This window comes from Stenella coeruleoalba, assembly GCF_951394435.1.
Source record: "Stenella coeruleoalba genome assembly, chromosome: 20".
In the NCBI taxonomy this organism is placed as follows: domain Eukaryota; kingdom Metazoa; phylum Chordata; class Mammalia; order Artiodactyla; family Delphinidae; genus Stenella; species Stenella coeruleoalba.
Genome location: NC_137166.1, coordinates 47,259,709 through 47,266,462, shown reverse-complemented (window position 1 = coordinate 47,266,462; position 6,754 = coordinate 47,259,709).

The following is a 6,754-nucleotide window of genomic DNA, read 5'->3' as shown; positions in this document are numbered from 1 at the left end:
TGTGTCATCTCCCTGGCTAAACTTGAGCTTCCTGGGGACAGAGACCATTGTTAGAATTTTCCAGGGAGGAGCCACATCAGTGGTTTACATCAGACCAAGCTCAGACCGAGCCTCCAACTCGAGGACAATCTCCACTGCCTAGCACAGTGCCTGCCGCCTGCAGATGCTTTATAAACTTTGTAGTAGCAAAGTCTACAATCAACCCTCCAACATGTCCATAGGCAGAAATAATCTGAAATTGAGAGGGTAAGAATAAGCAAACAAAAACCATGCCTGGCCTCTTCCCTCCTCTTGGCTGGAACAAAAGTCACACCACCTTTACTCACTCCTGCCTGGAGGAGCCAGGGAGGACTTCCTGTTAACCTTCCCCTCAGCCCCATAAATATCACCCAGCACTTAAGCCCAGCCTCCCGCCGTCTTCGAGCCCATTTCCTGAAGCCTCTGGAATGAGTCATATTTAATAAGTGCTGACGTTTGGGGCAAGAAGAGCCAACCCTCCCAGCTCCTTAACTGGTGAGAAAAGTAAGATGAAGTGCATTTACAGATTTTGGCCACAGGGTGGCAGCACCGCCTAAGTGCTGGTATTTCCCAAGACTACCCAGACGTGGTCAAGTCGGAGATGAAGTTAGGATCAGGAAAAGGGCGCAAGGGAAGTGACTAGGTGAACTTTTTTTTTTCTGCGAAGTGAGAGAGTTGAGATGAGTCTCAAACCATTGCATTTTAGAACTGGAAGACACTTTAGAGAAGCGTCTCAAACTTTAACGTGCTTATAGACCGATCACCAGAGAATCTTGTTCAAATACAGATTTGCTTCTTCTGGTGGAGCCTGAGATTCTGCATTTCTAATAAGCTTTCGGATGATGCCGTTGCTGCCGGTTATTGGACCCCACTCTGAATAGCAAAGCCTTAGAGGTCATGTAGATTAATTCTCCTTTCCCCCGATTTATGGATGAAGAGAGGCTGCAGTCCAGAGAGAGCAGGTGCCTTGCCTGACGTAGCCATGACTTCAGCACTTAGCTGTCTGCATCTCAACCCAAGCTTCTCACTCTTAATCCACTATATCGTGTGGCCCCCCTTCCTGTTGTGGTGGCATCTCTGTAGCTTAGGAGCCAGAACTCGCGCTTTTACCACCGTTTGGTTTAATCTTTGCTCGAGGCATCACTTTGGTTGCTCCCTTATTCAAAACCTTCAGTGGCTCTTCTTTACCACAAAATAAAGTTCAAATGTCTCAGTCTCATTTTCATGGCTGTACAACATGTGGTCCCACTCTCGCAAGCTTACTTAAATCCATGGTTCCTTAACCCTGTGTTTCCTCTGTAGCTTTCCCTGCTCCTTCCTGTTCCCTAAACATACTGTGTTCAGTCCTCTCTCAGTGGTAGTGGTACTGGCATGGGCTTGGAGTTAGATATACCTGCTTTCTAATTCCAGATCCATCGATGACCTTGGCAAGTTACTTCACCCTTCTGAGGGCCAGCACCCTCCTCTGAAATAACCCCATACAGTGACTAAGTGGAGTAAATAAAGTAACATATGCAAACCTACTCTCATTTCTGAAATCCTTTTCAAAACTTGCATCTACAGTGGTGCCTGACACTTGGTTCTCTGTGTTTGTGTTTCTCTTTGTCTATTTCCCTGAGACTTAACCAGTCAAAGATCTAACCTGAATCCTGCCTCTTTTGTGAAACCTTCCCCAGCCATTCCTCACCTAGTTGAGCCCACGCTTCTATAAGTTATTTCATCTGTCTGTTAGCATTTTATTATTTGCCAGCCCTTTCAGTGAGACCCCATAGCGAGGCTTCGGGGATAACCGGCTGTGTAAGAATTGAGGGCTAATGAATGAACTCTTGTTTTCGTATTCGCTGAGCTTTAGAGTGCTCCCTGCCTTTCCTTTTGTCACTTATTGCCTAGCAGCAGCTCCTCCTGGGCTAGCAGCACCAGGGCCTGGTAGTCTGGGAATTCTTTAGGGCCAGTTCTTGTCAGGCTCCTTCCAGCCTCTGCATTTTGGGTAAGTTGGTGTTTCCCTTTTATGTTATTGAATGGCCCCTCCAAGGAAGGGGTTGATGATATCTCTTTCTGGAACCCCCCCAGAAAAAAGCAATAAGGAAGTGTAGAGCCCAGTATCATTGCTTCAACAGCCTGGTGACAGGAGATGTGTACACTTTCCTATTTCATGAAATTTTTAATGAAGTCCCTCCTCTCTTATTTCAGAAGAGGTTAAGGACAAAAGACCAGGTGGGGAGGGCAAGGTCGTTTTAAGGGAGGTCACGTACCTCTGACCTAGATTCTGTGAATTATTCATTCAACTGTACCCGGAAGTGTTCATCTTTGCATGTGTGGTCATATATTTACATCACGGGATCCATAATTCCCTCCCTCAGTGGCGCTTAGGAGCTCACGTCAGGCTCATGACAGTACAATTATATGGTGTGTGCTTTCACTGCAGCAAAGGTTTCTCTGAGGTCTAGAGAGAAAATAGACCAGGAGAGCTGGACACTTTACCTAAGCATCCTGCCTTCTCTTTTACGGGACAGCAGTCTACTCACCTATCACTTTCTCAATCAGGCGATTTTTGGCCTTTACTTCCCCCTACCATGGGTTCATGCCAAAGTCCAGTTATTATTTGTGCCTGGAACCAGCTGTTCTTTTAAAAAGAGAGGCCCAAGGAATGGCTTCCTTGCTGATTTCCAGAATTCTAAATCTTCTTGTGTCAGCTGGTGGTTTCCAACCCTGGATGCTAATTAGCGTCACCTGCAGGACACCGAAACCTAGCAACACCTGTGCCTTATCCTCAGAGAGGCTTTTTTGATTGGTCTGTGGTGTGGCCCAGGCACTGGTGCTTTTAAGAAGCTTCCAAGCAAAACAGTAGTGATTTCAGAGTGGAGGGAGCAGGAAGGGGAGGGTATTATAGGAAGAAGGAAAAGAATTTGAATAAATGCAGACAGGGGAATGTAAAATGTGGGTTCCGATCTTACTACATAGACCAAGGGAGCAGACAGGGTCATGCTTTGGGGACTTTTGAATGGCAGCTTAAATATTTGAACTTCATCTTCACAGATGATAGGAGTCACTAAAAAGTTTTGAGCCACATTAGCCAAGTGTTCAAAGGTAACATCACCAGTAATGAGATAATATCATGGGCCTGATATGATGGGCTGAGAAGGCATAGCACTGCTTCTGTGGTACTCTTGCCAAAATTGCGTAACCTAAGTCTAATCATGAAGAAATATTAGATGATCTCAAACTGAGGGTCATCCTACAAAATAACTGGCTAATACTCTTAAAAATGTGAAGGTCAGGAAGGTATAAGGAATTCTGAGGAACTGGCCCAGATTAAAGGGGATTTAGGAGACAAAACAACTAAATGCAATGTGGTATCCTAGATTGGATCCTAGTTCAGAGAAAGGGCATTAGTGGGAAAGATGATGAAATTTGAATAAAATCTGTACATTTTTTGATTATATCAATAATAATTTATTGTTTTTGATAATCTCTATGGTTTTACCTACAGCATTAATATTTGGGGAAGTTGAGTGAAGGGTATATGGGAACTCGGACTATTTTTGAAACATTTTTGAATGTCTAAAATTATGTTAAAATGAAAAGTTAAGAAAAGAAAAGCAAAATAAGAAGCTTCCAGGTAATTAATGAGTTTCCGGAGTTGAGAACCAATTTCCTAAGTCATCTTGCCTAATACTGGGAGAGTAGTCTTGCTGAAAATGCTTTTTGTCATGTTTGTGACTTCTTCAAAACTTTTTAGTGACTCCTATCATCTGTTAAGACGAAGTTCAAATTTTTAAGCTGCCATTCAAAAGTCCCCAAAGCATGACCCTGTCTGCTCCCTTGGTCTATGTAGTAAGATCGGAACCCACATTTTACATTCCCATGTCTGCATTTATTCAAATTCTTCTCCTTCTTCCTATAATACCCTTCCATTCCTGCTCAGCCTCCTGAATTATTTTTCATCCTAAGGCCTATTTCACATCCTGTCCCTTCACTGAAGTCTTTTATGAGTATTTCTGTTAGAAGCAGTCATCTTTCCTCTCCTTGAATTCTGGTAGGTAGAATGGTGTGGAGTGAAAACATGAGCTTTAGATTCAGAAATATGTGAGTCTGAATCCTGGTTCCACTTCTACCAGTTCTTGGATAAGGGATAAGTTAACTGATCTTCTTGGAGTTTTGGTTTCTCATTGCCAAATAGGGATAATACTAGTACCCACTTTAGAGGGTCACTGTGAGCCTTAGATGAGGTAGAAACATAAAGGTCCCAGCACACAAGAGGCACCTTCCTCCTCTTGTTCGTAGCTCAGTTGTCCTGACAGAGGAGGTGTGTGGTGAAAGGCTCTTGTCAAAATTTCCTCCAGAGCCTGTAAAAGATATTTGTGTCTGGTCAGCACTAAGATGACAGACACACTTGAACTGAATTGAGTGCATGAGTCTTCAAGCAATTCAACTGAGATTTTTTCCCCTGGAAGCCAACTCAGAAATAAGTGACCTGGGATAGAGGAATGTAACCCAACGGGGTGGGGGCAGGTAGAGAATGGGTTAGAAACATTGGGAGAAAGCTCTGATGCCTCCCACACCCGCCTTTGCTCTCAGCAGGACAGCACTGAGGAAGTAGACTCCTTAGTAAGACTCCCTGAACCATGAGTCCTGCATAGCAGCCATTCCTTGCCAAGTGATGTGTACACAGGTGTCAGGTCCCCTGTGAGTTGAATACTTTCACCTTTTCTGCTCCCTCTACCCACACAGCTCAGTGTTGGGTGCTGTGGTTCGGCCCCAGGTCCCAGGGCCCTACTATGGGTCTAAGAAGTCAGGGCCAGGAAGTGGGGCTGAGGAGGAATTCAGAGGCCAGCAGGCACTGAAAAGGGGCAGGTGGGGCTGCCATTGTTCAAAGGCCACAGACTGGGTGTGTTTTATGACTGTTTCTGCATTTGGAGTCTCCTCTCCTTTGTGATCATTCCAGGGACTCTCCGTCCTCTTTTTCCTTCTCATTACACATTGTTTTCTTAGTGCACCCCTTATATGGCCAGAGAATGTCTGTGCAAATGTTGCAGGAAGGGGGACCCCTTCCACAGCCTGAGAGTGGGCTCTTGTCTAACACTCAGAAATGAATGGTCTGAGGAGACACACGTGCTGATAAAGCAAGAGACTTTACTGGGAAGGGGCACCTGGGCGGAGAGCAGCAGGGTAAGGGAACCCAGGAGGACTGCTCTGCCACGTGGCTTGCAGTCTCGGGTTTGATGGTAATGGGATTAGTTTCCAGGTTGTCTGTGGCCAGTCATCTTGCTTGGCCCATAGTCTGACTCAGGGTCCTTCCTGGTGGCTCACGCATCTCTCAGCCAAGGTGGTTTCCAGTGAGAAGGACTCTGGGAGGTTGGTCCTCTCCTCCCTCTTTTGGCCCCTCCCGAATTCTCACCGAGAGTTTTCAGAGGCAGCACCACGTTCCTTATCAGGACCTCCTGTTGTGAGACAACCCAGGCAAGCAGGCCTGGGGCGGGGGTCTCAGTCAGTGGTTTCCATCAACAGTTTCCTAACACAAATAGCTGACAGTTCAATAACAATGACTTTTCATGGGGACTAGGAACCTGAGCCTGTTTCTTTCCCAAGGAGATTGAAATTCCTAAAAGCTAGCTCTTATGAAGGGATGTGTAATTGTGAGTGTAATGTTAGGGAACAGATGTGTAAGTCAAGGGCAAGACAGAAAACAAAATGCTGTGTTTGTTGCATCCTGAAAACAGAGGGGGCAAAATCATTCTGAAAGGTGGGTTTCATTCAGGAGACCTCAGAAATCTTAGAGTGTCCTTTGCCCAGATTAAATAATTGGTATTTAATTGAGTGAGAGATGAAGTTAAATTATGGAGTTGTATGATGCTGGGTAAATATTAACTTCTCTGTCTCAGTTTTTTTAATCTGTAAAAGCAGAGATTTTTAGTGAAGACTGTACCTACATATAAAGTCCTTAGGTGCCAGTACCTGGCACGTGGTGAGTGTGAGTGAGTGTGAGCTATAATAATTATGGGAACAGGCAAAGATGCCACCCTGGTTATCTGGGGGGGAGGCATCTTCTAGCCAGGGTCCTGGCAGGCCAGCTGGAAAAGAAATGACAGAGGGAGGTTTACCTTCCAGGAATGGAAGGATTAGGTAGCGGTAACTCATAAACAACGTTCTGGAAAATGTCTTAGAGCAATGTCAGGAATACCCAGAGGGTGTATGGCTTGGGTCACAGTTATTGTCCCTGGGGGTCTGGGAATGTGTCCTAGAGTTAAATGGTTTCACTGAAAGCCAAGCCTAGAAACAGGTTTCAGGGGATATCTTGCAAAATGAACTCATTTGCTTAAGGAATTCCCCGTTGTGGCCAGGCATTACTTTTGTCTGTGTACTATCCTTATTCATAAGATGTAAGGGAAAGACTGAAAAAGGATAAAATAAAGAAATGTATGTATAAATTAACAGAGCAGAATTAGGACTGGCAGGTGTAAGTTACGAGGACGTATATAAAAGCTTCATGTGAACGTAAAAGGACTTTTTAAAAAACAGCTCTCTCAGTATAAATATAGTGAGCTATCTTGAGTGATATCAGATTCCATCCAAAGAAGCACTGAAGCAGAATCACAGGAAACGGGTGTATGACCATTTGAGCTTAGACTGCGTCACTGAAGTGAAAGGAGACGAAGGAGAAAATGGACGAGGGTGAGAGAAAATGGGCTGGAAGAAGGCACAGGTTGAAAGGAATGTTTACTGAGGGCTCATCACG